Source organism: Sturnira hondurensis, unplaced genomic scaffold, assembly GCF_014824575.4.
Source record: "Sturnira hondurensis isolate 20B ecotype Veracruz unplaced genomic scaffold, ASM1482457v3 Scaffold0005329, whole genome shotgun sequence".
NCBI classification, from domain to species: Eukaryota; Metazoa; Chordata; class Mammalia; order Chiroptera; family Phyllostomidae; genus Sturnira; species Sturnira hondurensis.
The window spans coordinates 7,637,752-7,659,509 of record NW_028077960.1 but is presented as its reverse complement, the minus strand read 5'-3'; the positions used below and the strand labels follow the sequence as shown (position 1 = coordinate 7,659,509).

The 21,758-nt window shown below is 39.0% G+C and overlaps 1 pseudogene; it reads left to right on the top strand.

The window, feature by feature from the left end:
- The first annotated feature begins 448 nt into the window (after nt 1-448).
- Nucleotides 449-2,290, top strand: LOC118987835 (asparagine synthetase [glutamine-hydrolyzing]-like; annotated as a pseudogene).
- The last annotated feature ends 19,468 nt before the right edge of the window (nt 2,291-21,758 follow it).

Below are 21,758 nucleotides of genomic sequence, written 5' to 3'. Positions count from 1 at the left end.
AAATTTTGATAAATATAAATGGAAAGATTGACAATAACACAGTCATATTACAGTCAATAATACAGTACAAGATTTAGACACCCCATCAACAACAATGGATAAATATTCTAGACAAAAAATCAACAAGGAAATGGCAGCCTTAAACGACACACTAGATCAAATGGATTCAATTGATATCATCAAAGCATTTCACTCCAAAGCAGAATTTATATTCTTTTTCAAGTGTACATAGGACATGTTAGGACCCAAAAAAGTATCAATAAATTTAAGAAAGTTGAAATCATATCAAGCATCTCCTCTGATCATAATGATATGAAACTAGAAATCAATCAGAAAAAAACCTGAAAGACACACAAAGACATGCAGGCTAAATAACATGTCACTAAACAATAAGTGAATTAACAATGACCCCCATCTGTCTGCTGACTGCAGCCTGTGTCTCCTCCCTACCACTAGTGGCTCACCTTCCCTGTTCATGTTCAGAGAACCCTGTAGCTCCGTTGCACCATGTGTGGCATCTGGGTGCTCTTTGGCAGCACTGACTGCCTTTCTGTTCAGTGTCTGAGTGTCATGGAGATTGCATACAGGGGTCCAGATGCACTTCACTTTGAGAATGTCAACAGATATACCAACTGCTGCATTAGATTTCACCAGTTGACAGTGCTTGACCAGTTCTTTGAGATGCAACCAATTAGCAGGAAGAAATTTCCTTATTTGTGGCTATGTTACAATGGAGAAATCTACAACCACAGAAGCTGCAATGCCATTTTGAATGTGAATATCAGACCAAAGTGGATGGTGAGATAATCCTTCATCTTTATAACAAAGGAGGAATTGAGCAAACAGTTTGCATGTAAGATGGAGTATTTGCATTTATTTTACGGGATACAGCCCATAAGAAAGTGTTCCTGGACAGAGATACCTATAGTCAGACCTTTGTTTAAAGCTATGACAGAAGATGGATTTTGAGCTGTGTGTTCAGAAGCTAAAGGTCTTGTTAACTTCAAGTACTCCACAGCTCCTTTTTTAAAAGTGGAGCCATTTCTCCTGGGACACTATGAAGTATGGGATTTAAAGCCAAATGGCAAAGTTGTTTCAGTGGAAATGGTTAAATATCATCAGTGCAGAGACAAGCTTCTGCATGCCTTCTATGGCAGTGTGGAGAAGTTTTCCCAGATTTTGAAATAGAAACCATAAAGAGTAATGTCTAGATACTTTTTAACAATGCCATTAAGAAATGTTTGATGACAAACTGGAGGATTGGCTGTCCTTTATCAGGGAGCTTGGATTCCAGTTCGGCTGCTGCCACCCTATCCAAGCAGCTGAAAGAGGCTCAAGTCCAGCACCTCTTGCAATCGGCATGGAAGACGGTCCTGATTTAGTAGCAGCCAGAAAGATGGCGAATCATATTGGGAGTGAACACCATGAAGTCCTCTTTAACTCTGAGGAAGGTATTCAGGCCCTGGATTGAGTCATATTCTCCTTGGAAACTTAAGACATTACAACAGTTCGTGCTTCAGTGGGTATGTACTTAATGTCCAAGTATATTTGAAAGAACACAGATAGGGTGCTGATCTTCTCTGGAGAAGGTTCAGATGAACTTACACAGGGTTACATATATTTTCACAAGGCTCCTTCCCCTGAAGAAGCTGAGGAGAATGAGAGGCTCCTGAAGGAACTCTGATTGTTTGATGCTGTCCGTGCAGATCAAACTACCACTGCCCACAGCCTTGAATTGAGAGTCCCATGCCTGGATCATCGATTTTGTTCCTATTACCTGTCTCTGCCAGCAGATATGAGAATTCTGAAGAATGGGGTAGTAAAACATCTGCTGAGAGAGCTATTTGAGGACTCCAACCTGATACTTAAGGAGATTCTCTGGTGACAGAAAGAATGCCTTCAGTGATGGCATAACCTCAGTGAAGAATTCCTGGTTTAGGATTTTACAGGCCTATATTGAACATCAGGTTTATGATGCAGTGGTGGCAGTTGCAGCCCAAAAGATTCCCTTCAACACTCCTAAAACGAAAGAAGGCTATCACTACTGTCAAATCTTTGAACACCACTACCCAGGCCAGGCTCATGGCTGACCCATTACTGGATGCCCAGGAGGATTAATGCTAACAACCCTTCCACACAAACTCTGAACCATTACAAGTCAGCCGCCAAAGCTTAGGCATGTTCTGAGCCCTAGAGTGAAAGTAAATGCTTCTTCTTATTGTGAAGGGCAGAGGACTTGGGGGCTAGAAAGGTAGCAAAGAGCATCCTCCACCCAGGGGGTAAAAAAATACAAGTCTTAAATCTAAAACAAAAAAAACAAACAGACTTCGAGCCAAGATGGAGGCATAGGAGGAAATGTTGTACCTCCTTGCACAACCAAATTTAAGGACAACAAAAATTTAGAAACAAAACACAACCAGAACAGACAGAAAATTGAACCATACGGAAGTCCAACAACCATTCAACCAGACTGGTAAGAAGGGCGGAGCCAGTGGCTGACAGAGAGAGAGTGCAGCAGGAAAAGGCTGTGGCTGCCAGACAGGGGACTGCAGGCAGCATGGGGCTAGCATACCCTAGGTGTGGGGAGGAAACAAGCAGGGAACACAAGGTGGTTGGCTGACCACTGTCACACATTGGCACACAGATAAACTAGGCAAAAATGGGCAGTGAGACAGACCACACAACCCAGGGCTCCAGTGCCAGGAAATAAAGCCAAAAAGCACTGACTGAAAAGGTGCCGACTTGTGGGAAGTAGCAGAGGGGACTCAAATCCGAGAGAGAGTGGAACAAGCGCCATTGTTCCCTCTGCGACCCTGCCCCCACATACAGCTTCACAACCCAGCAACTAGGTTGCCCCACCCTGGTGAACACCTAAGGCTCTGCCCCTCACTGCATAATAGGAGTGTCAAGACAAAAATGGCTCAATCAGAAGAACGAATAAAAGCCCCAGAGCCAATATCTTTAACTGACCAAGAGATAGACAACCTATCAGATGCACAGTTCAAAATGCCAGTGATCAGGATGCTCACAGAGCTGGTTGCTTTTTGGTCACAAATTAGTTGAAAAAATGAAGGCTACACTAAGTGAAATAAGAGAAATGCACAGGGAAACAATAGTGATGGAAAGGAAACTGGGACTCAAATCAATGGAGTGGACCAGAAGGAAAAAAGAAACAACCAAACAGAAAAGAATGAAGAAACAGGAATTCAAAATAATGAGGAGAGGCTTAGGAACCTCTGGTACATTCTTAAACATTCCAACATCTGAATTATAGGGCACCAGAAGGGGAAGAGGAAGAGCGACAAGTGGAAAACTTATTTGAACAAATAATGAAGAAGAACTTCCCCAATCTGGCAAAGGCAATAGACTTCCAGAAAATCCAGGAAGCTCAGAGAGTCCCACAGAAGTTGGACCCAAAGAGGAACACACCAAGGCACATCATAATTATATTACCCAAGATTAAAATGAAGGAGAGAATCCTAGAAGCAGCAAGAGATAAGGGGACAGTCACCTTCAAAGGAGTTCCCATCAGACTGTCAGCAGATTTCTCAAGAGAGACCTTGCAAGCAAGAAGGGGCTGGAAAGCAGTATTCCAAGTCATGAAAGGCAAGGACCTACATCCAAGATTGCTCTATCCAGCTAAGCTTCAATTTAGAATGGAAGGGCAGATAAAGTGCTTCTCGGATAAGGTCAAGTTCAAGGAGTTCATCATCACCAAGCCCTTACTACATGAAACATTAAAGGGACTTTTCTAAGAAAAAAGAAGATAAAAAGTGTGAACAGTGAAAGGACAGCAAACTCACAGTTGTTAATAACCACACCTAAAACAAAAGCAAACTATGCAGACACCTAAAACAGGAGCAGAGCCACAGAAATGGAGATCACATGGAAGGTTAGCAATATGGGAGTGGGAGGAGGAGGGGAGTAGAAGGTACAGAGAATAAGTAGCATAGACAGTGGGGAGAAAATAGACAAGGGGAGGGAAAGAGTAGAGTGGGAAATGTAGAGGCTAAAGAACTTATGACACATGGACATGAACTAAAGTGGGGGAATGTGGGTGGGAGGGGATGTGCAGGGTGGAAGAGAATAAAGGGGGGAAGTGAGACAAGTGCAATAGCATAGTCAATAAAATATATTAAAAATAATCATAAAATGAACAAAATAAGTTATAAGACATTAATACAAAAAATAAAAGTAGAAATTCAAATAGCAAAAAAAAAAAAGCAATGACTTTGAGGAATAAATCAAATGATATCTTGAAAAAAATGAAAATGAGAACACAACAACCCATAATCTATGTCACACAGCAAAAGCAGCGCTAAGAAGGAAGTGCATGGCATTACAGGCCTATCTAAAGAAACAAGAAACATTGCAAATAAACAAGCTAACTTGTCACTTCAAGAAACATAAAAAAGAACAACAAACAAAGTATGTTTGGGGGATAGGAGGAATAAAGATCAGATCAGAAATATATGAAATAGAGTCTTAAAAAATACAAAAGATCAATAAAACCAAGAAAGTGTTCTTTAAAGGAAAACAACATGGACAAACCTTTAACCAGACTCATCAAGAAAAAAGGAAAGAAGATCCAAATAAAATCAGAAATGAAAAAAGAGAAGTAACAACTGACATCAAAGAAATACAAATAATTTTAAGGAAATATCATGGACATCTATATGCCAACAAACTAGACAACCTGGATGAAATGAATAAATTTCTAGAAATATATAATCTTCTGAAACTAACTCAGGAAGAATCAGAGAATCTGAATAGACAGATTCCAACTAGTAAAATTGAAGCAATAATTTTTTTAAAACCCCAACAAAGAAAAGTCCTGGCCCCAATATTTTCCCAGGTGAATTTTATCAAACATTCCAAGAACACTTATCCTCTTCAAACTATTCCAAAAAATTTAGAAATTTTGAAGACTCCCTAGCTTATTTTATAGGGCAAGCATGATCCTTATTCCAAAATAAGATAAAGACACTAGAAAGAAAAAAACTACAGGCCAATATCCCTGAACATAGATGCTAAAATCTTCAACAAAATATTAGCACATAAGTTTCACCAATACATTAAAAAGATCATACACCATGATCAAGTGGGATGTATTCCAGGGATACAAGGTTGGTACAATATCCACAAATCAATAAACATGATATACCACATAAATGAAATAAAGGATAAAAATCACATGCTCATATCAATTAATGCAGAAAAAGCATTTACTAAAATGCAGCATTTATTTATGATAACATCTCAGCAAAATGAGAATAGAGGGAACCTCAACATAATAAAGGCCACATATGAAAAACCTACAGCAAACATATTCAATGGGCAAAAACTACAAGCATTTCCCTTGAGATGGGGAACAAGACAGAGGTGTCCACTTTCACCACTCACTCAACATAATACTGTATATGGAAAACCCTAAAGACTCCACCAAAAAAAAAAAACAACTAGAACTAATACATGACTTTAGTAAAGTAGTAAGATACAAAATAAATATCCAAAAATCAGTTTCATTTTTACACACCAATAATGAACTATCAGAAAGTGAAACAAAGAAAACCCACTCACAATTACTTCAAAATGAATAAAACACCTAAGAATAAATTTAACCAAGGATGTAAAAGACCTATAGTCAGAAAATTATGACATTAAAGAAAGAAACTAAAGATGATATAAACAGTGGAAGCATATATTGTGTTCATGAATAGGAAAAATTATTTAAATGTCCATACTAACCAAAGTAATCTATAGATTCAAAGCAATTTCTATCACAGTACCAGTGGCATATTTCACAGAACTAGTACAAATATTTCAAAAATGTTTACGGAATTTCATAAGACCCTGAATAGCAACAGCAATCTTGAGAAAGAACAAAGTTGGAGGAATCATGCTATCTGATATCAAACTATACTACAAAGCCATCATAATCAAATCATCATGGTACTGGCATAAAAAGACACATAGATGAATTGAACATTATAGAGAGCCCAGAAATAAACACACATCTTTACAGTCAATTAATATGACAAATGAAGCAAAAACATACAATGGGCTAAAGATAGTCTACTCAGTCAATGGTATCAGGAATATTGGGCGCTGCGTGAGACTTACAGGGCCCCTGGGGAAGCGCCAATCGCCAGATCCATCGCTACCCAGCTGGGCACAGACTGAGAAGCATTCAGAGTCCAGTGTGGTCACCAGCTTGGAAGTCTGGGATTCCCGTGCATTCCCGATGGCGTGCATTCCCAATACCGGGGGACTCCAGCCCGGGACTCCAGCGGGCACTCACACAGCCTCGGGGCACTGCGAACAACTGACAGGGCCTCTGGGGAAGCGCCAATCACCAGATCCATTCCTACCCAGCTGGGCTCAGACTGAGAAGCGCTGGGAGTCAGGCTGTGGTTGCCAGCTTGGAAGAATTGTGAGTTGCCCAGTGTGTGCAGCCACAGCACTGGGAAAGGTCCAAGCCCAAGCCTGTGAGACCAGGAAAGCCTGGCTGGGAGTGTGTGCCCTCACGCCAGGCCAGAGTTGGGAAGCCTGGGGAAAAACCTGCTCTCAGTGGGGCACGGGAGAGCGGCGCCATTCTGGATCTTGGGAGGGCACTGGAGAGACCAGCTAAGTTCACCGAGAGGAGAGAAAGGCCACACTAATAGCCCCTCAGGCTGCTGCAGCTAGGGAGACCAGAAGAAAAGGTTTGACCAGCTGGAAGCCAAAAAGAGGAGTAGGTGGAAGTGGAGAACACCAAAATACCTGCAGGAGACTGAACCACTGAATCTCACAGGCATCTTACCACAGAAGTTCACACCATAAACCCAGGAAACCAGAACAGACCACTTTAAGAAGCTGAAGCCAACAAGAAGAGCAACACAAACAATGGGAAGACAAAGAAACAACCCCCAAATGAAAGAAAAGGAGGAAGTCTCAGAAAGAACGTTAGATGAAATAGAGGCAAGCCAACTATCAGATATTGAATTCAAAGCACTGGTTATCAGGAAATTCAAAGAGCTTACAACGAGCTACCAGAAACTACAGGGGAGCTACAGTGAGCTCTCTGCAAACTACACCAACATGAAAAAGGAAATGGAAACCCTTAGTAAAGGCCAAGAGGAAATGAAGAATACAATTTCTGAACTGAAGAACACAGTAGAAGGTATGAAGAATAGAATCGATATGGCGGAAGATCGCATAAGTGAGACAGAAGACAGGATAGAAAGAATCTCCCAGACAGACCAAATAATGGAAAAGAGAATCAGAAAAAATGAGGAGAATTTAAGAGAAATGCAAGACAACATGAAACGTAATAATATCCGAATAATAGGAATACCAGAAGGAGAGGAAGAAGAACAAGGGATAGAAAACCTCCTTGAAAGAGTAATTACGGAAAATTTTCCTAAGTTGAGGAGAGAGAAAGTCACACGGATTCAGGAATCGCAGAGAGTCCCAAACAGGTGGAACCCAAAGAGGCCTACTGCAAGACACATCATCATTAAAATGGCAAACCTCCAAGACAAAGAGAAAATCCTAAAGGCAGCAAGGGAGAAAAAGGAAATAACATACAAGGGGGTCCCAATAAGGTTGGCTACTGACTTCTCAACGGAAACATTCCAAGCAAGAAGAGAATGGCAGGAAATATTCCAAGTAATGAGAAACAGAGGCCTACAACCAAGGCTATTGTACCCAGCAAGGCTCTCAATCAAGATAGAAGGCCAAATAAAGAGCTTCCAAGACAAAAGAAGTCTAAAAGAATACGCCTCCACCAAACCAGCTCTACAAGAATTACTAAAAGGACTGCTTTAGGAAAGGAAGGAAAAGAGAGAGATAGAGAGGAACACAGGTACACAAATGGCAATGAATAAGTACCTTTCAATAATAACCTTAAACGTAAATGGATTAAATGCACCAATTAAAAGACATAGAATAGCTGAATGGATAAGAAAGCACGACCCACACATATGCTGCCTACAAGAGACCCACCTCAGGTCAAAGGACCACCACAGACTAAAAGTGAAAGGATGGAACCAAATTTTCCAAGCAAATGGACAAGAAAAAAAAGCCGGGGTAGCAATTCTCATATCAGACAAAATAGACTTCAAAAGAAGGGCCATAAAGAGAGACCCAGAAGGTCACTTCATAATACTCAAAGGGAGAATCCACCAAGAAGACATTAACATCGTAAATATATATGCACCCAACATAGGAGCACCCAAATATATAAAGAAAATTCTGGAGGACCTCAAGAAAGAAATTGACAGCAACACAATTATAGTAGGAGATTTTAACACCCCACTGTCTAAATTGGACAAATCTTCCAAACAAAATATCAACAAAGATATTGCAGCATTAAATGACACCCTAAACGAAATGGACCTAATTGATATATATAGAGCCCTCCATCCCAAAGAAGCTAAATACACTTTCTTTTCAAACGCACATGGAACATTTTCAAAGATAGATCACATGATAGGACACAAAACGAGTCTCAATAAATTCAAGAAAATAGAAATCATACCAAGCATTTTCTCTGATCACAAGGGACTGAAATTGGAAACTGACCCCAATGAAAAAAACCCAAAACACCCAAAATCATGGAGACTGAATGGTAGGCTATTAAACAACGAATGGGTCAAGATTGAAATTAGGGAAGAAATCAGAAAGCTTCTGGAAACAAATGAAAATGAACTCACAACAACCCAAAACCTATGGGACACAGTGAAGGCAGTCCTGAGAGGGAAGTTCATAGCAATACAGGCCTACCTAAAGAAGATAGAAACATTTCAAACAAACAACCTAACCCGACGCCTCCAAGAACTCGAGGAACAACAACAAAGACAGCCCAGAGCAAGTAGAAGGAAGGAAATAACCAAGATCAGAGCAGAATTAAATGACATAGAAACTAAAAGCACAATTCTAAGGATCAATGAATCCAGGAGTTGGTTTTTTGAAAAGATAAACAAAATAGACAAACCTTTAAGTAGGCTCATCAAGAAAAGAAGAGAGAAGACCCAAATAAACACAATCAGAAATGAAAGAGGAGAGATTACAACTGATACTGCAGAAATAGAAAGGATTGTAAGAAATTACTATGTGGAACTGTATGCCAAGAAATTTGAAAACCTAGGTGAAATGGACAAATTTCTAGAAAAATATAATCTTCCAAAACTCAATGAAAAAGAAGCAGAAAACCTGAACAGGCCAATAACAGCAAATGAAATTGAAGCAGTAATCAAAAAACTCCCATCACACAAAAGCCCTGGACCAGATGGTTTCACAGGAGAATTCTACAAAGCTTTTAAGGAAGAGCTAACCCCTATTCTTCACAGACTATTCCAAAAAATCCAAAAGGAGGGAAAACTCCCCAACTCTTTTTATGAAGCCAGCATCACCCTAATTCCAAAGCCAGATAGAGACACAACAAAGAAAGAAAATTACAGGCCAATATCACTGATGAACATAGATGCTAAAATCCTCAATAAAATATTGGCAAATCGCATCCAACAATACATCAAAAAGATCATACACCACGACCAAGTGGGATTCATCCCAGGGATGCAAGGATGGTTCAATATACGCAAATCAATAAATGTAATACACGAAATAAACAAAAGCAAAGACAAAAACCACATGGTCATATCAATAGATGCGGAAAAAGCTTTTGATAAGGTACAACACCCATTTATGATAAAGGTACTCAGCAAGGTGGGAATAGAGGGAACATTCCTCAATATAATAAAGGCCATATATGAAAGACCTACAGCCAACATCATACTCAATGGGCAAAAACTAAAAGCTTTTCCACTAAGATCAGGAACAAGACAAGGTTGCCCACTTTCACCACTTCTATTCAATATAGTATTAGAAGTTCTAGCTGCAGCGATCAGACAAGAAAAGGAAATAAAAGGCATCCAAATCGGAAAGGAGGAAACAAAACTGGCATTGTTTGCAGATGACATGATAGTGTACATGGAAAACCCTATAGCCTCTACCAAAAAACTGCTGGAACTAATAAATGAATTTGGCATAACAGCGGGATACAAAGTTAATATCCAGAAATCAAAGGCATTTTTGTATACCAACAATGAAGCAGCAGAAGCAGAAATCAGGAAAAAAATCCCATTCGATATAGCAAAAAGAAAAATAAAATATCTGGGAATAAACCTAACCAAGGAGGTAAAAGACCTGTATGCAGAAAACTACACAACACTGAAGAAAGAAATCAAGGAAGACACAAATAAATGGAAACATATACCGTGTTCATGGATTGGAAGAATTAACATCATCAAAATGTCCATACTACCCAAAGCAATTTACAGATTCAATGCAATACCTATTAAAGTACCAATGGCGTATTTCACAGACATAGAACAAACACTTCAAAAATTTATATGGAACCAGAAAAGACCCCGAATAGCTGCTGCAATTTTGAGAAAGAAGAACAAAGTAGGAGGGATCACAATACCTGATATCAAACTGTATTACAAGGCCACTGTAATCAAAACAGCCTGGTACTGGCACAAAAACAGGCACATAGACCAATGGAATAGAACAGAGAGCCCAGAAATAAACCCAACTCTCTACAGTCAATTAATATTCGACAAAGGGGGCAATAACATAAAATGGAGTAAAGACAGCCTTTTCAACAAATGGTGTTGGGAGAACTGGACAGCTACATGCAAAAAAATGAAACTTGAGCACCAACTTACACCATACACCAAAATAAATTCAAGGTGGATAAAAGACTTAAATATAAGCCGTGAAACCATTAAAACCCTAGAGGAGAGCCTTGGCAAGAAAATCTCAGATATTCCACGCAGCAATATTTTTACTGATACGTCCCCTAGAGCAAGGAACATAAAGGAAAGAATAAACAAATGGGATCTCATCAAAATTAAAAGCTTCTGCATGGCTAAGGAAAACAGTATCAAGATACAAAGAGAAGCAACAGCTTGGGAAAACATATTTGCCAATGATACCTCAGATAAGGGTTTAATCTCCAAAATATACAAAGAACTCATTCGGCTCCACTCAAAGAAGACAAGCAACCCAATCAAAAAATGGGCAGAGGACTTGAACAGACATTTCTCCAAGGAGGACATACAGAGAATCCAGAGACACATGAAAAGATGCTCGATATCACTAGCTATCAGAGAGATGCAAATTAAAACCGCAATGAGATACCACTTAACACCAGTCAGATTGGCTATCATAAACAAAGAAACAAACAACAAGTGCTGGAGAGGTTGTGGGGAAAAGGGGACTCTAGTTCACTGTTGGTGGGATTGCAGACTGGTACAACCACTATGGAAAACAGTATGGAATTTTCTAAGAAAACTAAAAATGAACGTACCTTTTGACCCAGCAATTCCACTCTTGGGAGTATATCCTAAGAACCCTGAAACACCAATCCAAAAGAACCTATGCACCCCAATGTTCATAGCAGCACAATTCACGATAGCCAAGAGTTGGAAGCAACCTAGATGCCCATCGGTCAATGACTGGATCACAAAACTATGGTACATTTACACAATGGAATTCTATGCTGCAGAAAGGAAGAAGGAACTACTACCCTTTGCAACATCATGGATGGAACTGGAAAGCATTATGCTGAGCAAAATAAGCCAGGCGGTGAAAGACAAATATCATATGATCTCACCGTTAACAGGAATCTAAACAAACCAAACAAGCAAGCAAAATATGACCAATGACACTCAAATATGGAACAGGCTGACAGGGTCCAGAGGGGAGAGGGGAGAGAATCATAGGGGAAAAGGGAATGGACTCACATGAACAAGTATAAAGGACACATGGACAATAACTAAGGGTGGGGGGTGGAAAGGGGAGGGAGGCGGGGAGCATGGGGTGGGTGGCAGGCAGGGTTGGGAATATAAGACAGAAACCTGTACTTGAACAAGAATTAAATAAAATTTATATTAAAAAAAGGAATATTGGACAAATATGTGCAAAAAAATTAAACTACACCACTTCTTACACAATACACAAGAATAAACTCAAAATGGATTAAAGACTTAAATCTTTAAAGACTTAAAGACTTAAATGTTATACTCGACACCATCAGAATCCTAGAAGAAAATATATACAATAAAACCTTGAACATTTCTCAGGCAAGTAAAACAAAAGGAAAAATAAACAAATGAGACTACATCAAACTCAAAGGATTTTGCACTGCAAAGGAAATCATCAATAAAATGGAAAGAACTCACTGAATGGGAGAACATATTTGCTAATACACCTCATAAGGGGTTAATATCCAAAACTTGTAAAAAACTTATAAAACTCAATACCCTGAAAACAAAGAATCCAATTAAAAATTGGGCAAAGGACCTGAATAGACACTTTTCCAAAGTACATACAAATGGTTATTAGGCATATGAAAAGATGCTCAATGTCACTAATCATCAGAGAAATGCTTATTAAAACCACAATGAGGTATCATCTCACATCTGTCAGAATGACTATTATCAATAAATCAACAAACAAGTGCTCATGAGGATGTGGAGAAAAGGGTACCCTTGTGAAGTGTTGGTAAGAATGCAGATTGACACAGCCCCTGTGGAAAACAGTACAAATTTACCTCAAAAAAATTGAAATTGGAACTGCCTTATGACCCAGCAATTCCACTTCTGGGAATTTATCCAAAGAAACTCAAAACACTAATTTGAAAGAATATATACAGCCCTACATTTACTGCAGAGTATTTACAAACACCAAGATTTGGAAGCAGCCCAAGTGTCCAACATAGCTGAGTGGATAAACAGCTGTCATATATTTACACAATGGAATACTACTTGCCATAAAAAGAAGGAAGTCTCATTTTTTGTGACAGCCTGTATGGACCTGGAGAACATTATGCTAAGGGAAATAAGAAAGTGAACATCATTGGAAAGTGAACATCTCTAAGGCAAAGGCCAGGTGGTGATTCTAGTATCACCCCCAGTAGGTGATTGTTGAATTCATTAGGACTAGTATTTTTAAGTCCCTAAGTGATAAACTTAAGACAAACATCTTTACTCATTACTGTCCCTTTATTCATTTGCAGAAATTGGCAGTGGAAATAGCTTAGATCTTCAAATATTAACATTATAAAAATTATAGAGCTCAAAGAAATCTTTGGAGACTGTGTCTAAAGTACATTTTACTAATGAAAAATTTTGAGACTTTTTCCAAATAAAAGTGTATCCAAACATGAAATCCATTAAGCCGGTACTTCTAGCTTTTAGGTTTAAGTCTGTATTTTAATCATGCTGATTGAAGGGTTGTTTATTGTTAGAAACGACAAAGCCATGTGATTTCTTACAAGATCTTAAGAGAGTTGAAGGAGAGTTTCTCATCTCTAGCCCTTATAGTAGAGTTTCAAAGCAGCTGTTTTCATACTGAGTTATTACGAACCACAAATTAGAGAGTTTGGAAGCCTTCTCTGTGCACTCAGAAGACTAATACCACTCTGAAACGGCTAGATCCTTAATTATGGGTTAGCAAGGGTTTATTGGTACAAAAAGCGGTATCCAATAACAGAGTCTCCCAGACTCTTCCAGGAATAGTTTCCACTGCCTTGTCGAAGATCAGTGTAGTGTCTGCCTCTGCACTGAAGAGAAGTGTGGTTTACAAAAAATACATTAGAGATAGCATTAAAATCGTTTTTCCCCGATTTATCCTAAAACACATATGATTCTCTGAAATTTCCCATACACAAAAATGCAAGGAAAGACCTTGGTGCAAATGAAAATCTCTTAACAGTTCCTAAAATCAACCCTCTTTTACAAAATGTCCATGGACCTCTTCCCTCGTGGATAGTATGAAAAGGTGGACATCCGGTGAGTTATTAATTATATCAGAAACATTTTAATAATTGTGCATTTATAACGTATCTTAGGAAAAAATATATAACTACTACAATACACCCAAGAATCTGTGGCTTAAAATGAGACATTTGGTGACTGTAGTAACCTGTCTTATTCCAGTTGCACGTGGCATTGTGCCCTGGCCTGGCATGAATGTTTCAGATCTTTAGTAACTGATGCTCCTCACTGCTTAAAAGCATTACTGATGATGATGGCCTAGATCTCTAACACAGATTCACATGCCATATTTCCATACATGTTTCCGTACATGTTCTTGTACCTATAAGCACACATAATGTTATCAGAAAATACAACTGATTATCCTTGGCTCTTTCTGACCATATACGCCTGTGAGTGACACTCTCAGTGCTGAGTGACACCAAAATCAAAAACTAACACTATTGAAGGAGAGCTTCAACTTTGTTTTAAACTAAGTGCCATTATACCTATTATCCCTCCTCTTATTGACTGCTCAAAAAACTTCCATTCCTCTCAAGAAAGTTACTTTTAGGTGTGCATTTTGTAAATCAATTCTGTTTATATGTTGATATTATTGTTTTTCTTTCTCCTTTATTTAATGACAGTGTGGGAAATTTTTTTGCTTTCATTTATTATTATAGTTATCTTTCTTCCTTTCTTTATTATAATTATCTTTTATTTGTGGCCATCAAAACTAGTTTTTAACTTGTAGTAATAATATGTTTGTTTTTTAAATGAATTTAAAGTTTTTAAAAATGGAGTGTATTTCATGAAAAATGGTAAGCAAATAATAGTACAGATGACAGGAAGATCATAAAGATGGGATGAAAGATGTGTTTTGGAAATGCTGCCCAAGGGAAAAGTTCTGTACCTAGGTGACCCCTCTCCCATAGAGGGTAAATAGCTCACACTTTACCACCATCAATTCTAAAAGCTACTAATATATAAGCAGGCAACCACAAACAATATTACTCGAGATGACATTGGTAAACTAAATATTTTTTTAAAGCATTTGGTTTGGGGGTAGTATAGAAACACTCTTACAGGGATGAGTAATTTTTTGAATCAACACCAAGATAACTAATGACTAGGTTAGTCCCCTTTTAAACCCTTAGGTCATTCCTCCTTTACATAATGTAAAATTTCAAATCACTAATAAGAATCACCAACTGGAAAAAAGATAATATCTCCCAACTATCCTCACCAACCAAAAAAATATTTCGTTGTGCTACACCTTTCATGGCTTGTATTTTTTAAATAGAGTTCCTCACAGAGATGTTTGAAGAACTCTGTTCTGATAAATATACTTTTATAAACACTACCCCCTTTTTAGAGGTTTCCTAGGACACACCCCTTAGAGAGTCATGTACCATGAGTTGGGAATCACTATCTACCTTATAAAAAGTAGAAGCTGCTTTCAATAAGAAGACATTATTCATTACTCCTTGCAGGCACATCATAATTACTTCAGACTGTTTAAATTTTCCCAGTGATAGTGAAATGTACTGTTAGAAATCCTAGTTAATATGCTCAGATAAAGACAAATTGAAGAGAAATACAATTGAACTAAATTATCTTCATTCTTATTTTAATAACATGAGAATACTGCATTTGAGATTACATAGTAACTCTGTAGTTGTATAGGAAGTGAAGTAGTAATAAGATATTTATAACAAAAACCATACAATTGGTATAGAAGGGATATAAGCCTATCCTTATTAGCATTCCTAACCTTGCAAACATCTCAAAAACAATCTTTTATACAATGTTAAATGCCAAGACTAAAAATCATTCAACTGTACTTTGACAGTTATTACATCTACAGTGTGTATTGTCAAACATAATATAAAATAGGCTGTAAAATAAAAATCACAAACCAGAAAAATGTAGGAAAGCAATTCCCTAAGGTACATATGGAAATTTTATTGTTCTGATAGCATTTACTTTTTTGTGGTAGAGTAGTCATAAAGAATTTCCAGTGTACCCAAAACTGGTTGCATAAAAAATAAAGGACACTTCTAAAAAGATGATTGTAAGGTTTGAATTATGGCATACCCTACCAGTTGTCTCTAAACAACCATTCTACACTTCTTTTTAAGTAATAGAACTCTTACTTTTTAATTGAGTATCTGGCAGCCCAGAATAAGGACTAATTTCCATTCAGGACAGGTGTAGCAATATGACTTAAATTCTAAATGATAAGATGTAAGAGAGAATATTGGATGCAACTTCCAGGAAGTGTCCTTTAAGACAGGAGACAAGAACTTCCACTTTCTCTTCCTCATTCCTGCTGGCTGGAGGACAGGAGTGACAGCTGGAACTGGAGCACAGTCGTGGAGTATTACACAGCCTTAAGAAGGAGGCCAAATGCATAGCAAAGGAACAAGATGCAAGAGGCTTGGATGTCTCAAACCATGGAGCAAGATCCTGAATCACTTTCCTTGAGATTTTAACATGAAAACTCAATCATCTCTCTCTTATTGAATCCATTATTTGGGGTTTACTGTCACTCTCAGCTAAATCTAGTCCTAAAGCATACATCTATACATTTTCAACTGCACATAAACTTTGTTCCTTCTAACAACTATTTTTTATTTTAAGTATATTTTATTGATTATGTTATTACAGTTGTCCCAACTTTTCCACATTTGCCCACCACCATCCAGCACCCCACGCCCCCTCAGACAATCCCTCACCATTGTTCATGTCCATGGATCATGCATATAAGTTATTTTACTTCTCCATTTCTTATACTGCACTTTAAATCCCCAAGACTGTTCTGTGACTATCTATTTGTACTTATTAATCCCCTCACCTCTTCACCCATTCCTCTACACCCTCCTCACATCTGGCAACCATCAAAACACCCTCCATATCCATGATTCTGTCTCTGTTCTTGTTTGCTCCATGTTTGACTTTTAGATTCAATTGTTAATTGATATGTATTTATTGCTATTTTATTGTTCATGGTTTTAGTCTTCTTTTTATTTTTTTTCTTTTTTAGGACTTCTTTTTTTTAAGATTTTATTTATTTATCTTTAGAGGAGAAGGGAAGGAGAGAGGGAGAGAAATATCAATGTACAGTTGCCTCCTATGCGTTCCCTGATGGGAACTGGCCTGCAACCCAGGCATGTGCCTTGACTGGGAATCAAATCGTGATCCTTTAGTTGACAGGCCTGCACTCAATCCATTGAGCTACACAGCCAGGGCTTCTCCTTTTTCTTAAGTAAGTTTCTTTAACATTTTGGATAATAATGGTTTGGTAATGAGCTCCTTTAGTTTTTTCTTGTCTGGGAAGCACTTTATTTGCATCTGCTCTTCAATTCTAAATGATAGTTTTGCTGACTAGAGCAATCTTGGCTGTAGGTCCCTACTTTTCGTGATGGAATATTTCTTTCCAATCTCTTCTAGCCTTCAAAGTTTCTTTTAAGAAATCAGCCAACAGTCTTATGGATACTCCCCTGTAGGTAACAAACTCCTCTTCTCCTGCTGCTTTTAAGATTCTCTTTAACCTTTGGCATTTTGACTTTGATGCATATTAGAGTGGACCTTTTTGCATCCATCTTGTTTAAGATTCTCTATACTTCCTGGACTTGCATGTTTATTTCTTTCATTAGATTAAGGAAGTTTTCTTTCATTATTCTTTCAAATAGATTCCTAATTTCTCACTACTTCTCTTCTTGTTCCAGTACCCCTATGATGTGAATGTTGGACCACTTAAATTTGTCCCAGAGGCTGCTTATACTACCCTCATTTTTATAGATTCTCTTTTCTTCTTGTTTTTCTGCATGGTTGTTTTTGGCTTCCTTATGTTCCAAATCAATTATTTGATTCTTGGCTTCACCCACTCTACTGTTGTTTCCAGGTAATTTGTTCTTATTTCAGTTAGCATAGCCTTCATTTCTGATAATCTTTTGTATGCTGTTGAGGTCCTCACTAAGTTCCTTGAGCATCCTTATAAGCAGTGTTTTGAACTCTGCATCTGATATATTGCTGATCTCATTTTATTTAGTTCTTTTTCCTGGAGTTTTGATCTGTTCTTTTATTTGGGCCATGTTTCTTTGTCTCCTCATTTTGGCAGCATCTGTGTTTGTTTCTATGTACTAGGTAGAGCTGCTTTGAATCATGTCTTGGTAGTGTGGCCTAATGTAGTAGGTGTCTTGCAGGGTCTAATGAAATAGCCTCCCCTATAACCCAAGCTCAGTACTTGAGACACACCCTTCACGTAGGTTGGATGTATTCTCCTTGTTTAGTTGAGCCTTGATTGTTGTTGGCAGATTGTGGGAGGGATTTACCCAGGCTAGTCAGCTGCAAGGACTGACTGTGACCACTGACTACCACCCCCTCCCCTCCATAGAAAATCAGGTGTGCAGCAGCAGGGTGGTGGTACTCCAATGTGATCTGTAGCTTCCTCCTTGGTGTGCAAGCTCTGAGGTTTCCTGATGGTGCAGGCCAAGGTCAGCTCCCAGTTGTGTTTTGCCTGGGGCCCCTTGAATAAACTATAAAGCAATCTAGGTTGGCTGCTACTAGTATGTAGCCTGGTGCTCACTGAGGCCAAGTGTTGCTTGTTTGAGAGGATTTAGGTAGTTGCGAGGCATAAGCTAAGAGCACTCATTCATATGGAAAAGCAGCTTGGGTAGGCCCATAAGTTGGGTGAGGCAGAATGTCAGGGGATTTCCAGGCCAAGGCAAAAAGTGTTAGTCAGGTGTAGTGAAATCTTAGATATGGCACCAGCTTGCCAGCTCTGTGGGGGAAGGGTTCAGAAAAGGAACAATGGCTTCTGCTTACCTTCATGCCAACCATTTCAGTTCTTCCCTATATGGCATTGGTGCCTTTCAAGCCGCTACCCTGGTGCTAGAGCTCAGAGAGAATGAGTCTAAATAGGTAAGTCCATGTGTGGGTTCTTTAAGAGCAACTCCTTGGGGCTCCAGAAGTTTCTGCCATGGACTGAATTCCCACTGTTTGTTTGTTTTTTTAGCCAGAAGCTGTGGGGACTTATCTCCTTGGCAATGGAACCATGAGCTGGGAGCCCTGGTGTGGATCTGGGACTCCTCATTCCAAGATATCCCCCCTCAAACTTTTATTCATCACACATGGATGTGGGGCCAGCTCATTCTACATCTTTGCCCCTCCTACTCATCTGGATAGATGTGGTTTCTTTAATTTTATAGTTGTCAGACTTCCATCCAACTTGATTTCTAATGGTTCTGAGTTAGGGTTGTTTTATATTTTAACTGTAATTTTGGTGTGGTTGTGGGAAGAGGTGAGCCATATCTGGCTATGTCACCGTCTTGACCAAAAGTCTCTAACCACTCTTTAAATTACTCAAATTTCACTTTTCAAATCTTTTTAGAACACATTTATTGTGAATTGTTAAACCATTAACTGCTATGAATGGGTTGTATGAAATATATATGTGTGTGTATCTGTGTGTGTACAATGCAAAAAGAATTTAGCATTTAATACAAATCTTTCCAATGCTTTTAAAAATCCTTGCATTTCACTTGTAAGTAATGGAAGGAACCAAAAATTTAAGGAATTTGTTAAAGTTCATATTCAACATTCAACTAATATTAAGTAAATGATAAACTTGAATTGAAGTTTAGATTTTATTGGGGGAGATTGACAAAAATAAGTAAACGAATAAATAATAAGTATAAATAAAGACCCACTGAAGGCAATAAGGGGCTGAGATAGAGCCTAGTAGGCAAAAGGAGGGGAATGGCAAGCCAGCTTCAATCAGTGTCAGTGAAGGCTGAGGCCTAATGGATAAGAAGGAGTTAGCCCAGCAAAGGCTGAAGTAAAAGGCATTCCAGGAAGAATCAGGCTCAAACACCTTCACATGGATGCTTTACATTTGTATTCCCTGAGGTGCCTCTTCCACATTCCTGCAGTATACCTTCCTATGTTATATTTACACATGACCCTATGTACCATAAACGGATTTGTGAATGCATGATCACTTACTCTCCTGACAGAGCAGATCACAGAAACACTTGCACTGAGACTTGAATCTACTAGCATCCATGCTACTGGGTGGAGAATGGATTGGGAAGAAGGCATCAAGGACTACCATTAACCTTAATTGTCATGATGGGACATTGGAAGAATAGCCAGTCTGAAATACAGGATCAAGACCAGTAACTGTAGCGTGAGCATCAGAGAAGCCCACCAGGAACTGACCTAAAGCATTCTCCAAAATTCTCTCTCCTTCAGTCCCTATACCACTTTCCTCTGGCTCCATATCTACAGTAAAAAGGGAAAGAAAGCAGAATCAATACAGGAAGTTACTAGGTGAAAAGTGGCAGTGCCTGGCCATTTTCTGACTTATCAATCTCTCTTCTCAGAAAGTTTAAGTTTCAGCTTTTAGTTCCCCTTGTGGTTACTATCATACATCTAAATGGTAAATTATGTCCATTTCTTCTATTACTAGTTTTAAACAGTTTCCATTTACTCCTTGCTTTTTTCACTTAACTAAGCATCTTGCAGATCTTTCAAGTATAAAGAGTCTCTTCATTGCTTTTTCACAGCTGCAATGATTTTCTCCTAGACAGCCAAATGGCTTACCCCATCACTTTCTCAAATCTTTATTTAACTTACTATAAGATCCAATGGACCCAGCAACAATTTACAATAAAAGGAAGTGGTACATTGAAGATGCAGCTGATTCACAGGTCACAAGTAAACTAACTGCATCAACAAGTGTCCCACACCTCCACGTCACCTACAGTGTTGCTCTAATGCCTTCCTCTTGCCTTGTAGGGAGGTTTGCTATGACAATGATGAAAATTCCCAAGCTCCAGTCATAGGTAGATCAACTCAGTGTGAGAGCACAAGCAGACATGGAGTGATGCTGCACTGCAGACCCACTCAGGGGACTGAAAGACAATCAGAAGGGGAAATTCTCTCAATGGGTACAATACTCAGTCACCTATTTTTGTGTGTAGAGGAAGGGGGTCTGAAGTAAGGATATACATGATCTCATATGTGGTTGTTGAGGGGCCTAAAGCAAGCAAGAGTGGAAGACTGAGGACAAGGAGGTCTAGGGAAAGGTAAACCAAAAGACCTATGGTAGTGGGCACAAATGTGAGGATCTCTGACCACACCTCTGAGCAGGTAAAAAAAAGTAGACAGGATGACTCAGCCAGTGGATGTCAGCCAGCCTCTGGCTTCAGCCACCTTTGCATGGACACAATATTCTCACCAGCAGAGTAGTCACTTCGGCAGAGTTGGAGGCTATTCTTGTGACCACTTGGGCTCCCTCTCACCAAGGCTGATCTAGCTACTGCTGCTGTGAAATATTTGGCCTACCAGCCATACAAATCAACACTGAGCCCCTAAGATGAGTCCATCCTTCTCATCAACAAGCCACTTGGTAGTAAACTAATTCTATCAGAACCCTCCCATGCTGGGAAAGGCAACGCTTCACGTTTACTGGAGGTGATATATATTCCAGGTGTAGGTTTGCCCTTACAACCCACAGTGCCCCAGCCAGCACCACAATCCTAGGACTCACAGTGTGCCTGATCTACTGCCATGGGATCCTACAGACTGTGCATACCTTTGCCTCAGACTGCAGAATACACTTTACTACAACAGAGCTAAGGTACTGTGGGCAGATAACCATAGGATTTACAGGCCTTATTTACCAGACCACTCAAAAACTGCCAATCTGACAGAGTGATAAAACAGCCTTTTGAAGGCATAGGTGACATGCCAGCTTGGAGATGACACCTTAGAGATATGGAGAATTATATTTCAAAACACTGGACATCAGTGACCAGTACATGGTGGTGTGTATTGGCAGCCTGAATACTTAGATTAAGGAACCAATCATAGAATCAAAGAGACTCTGCTCAGAAACACTCCTAGAGACCCACTAGGGGATGTTTGCTTCTCTACCCCATGACT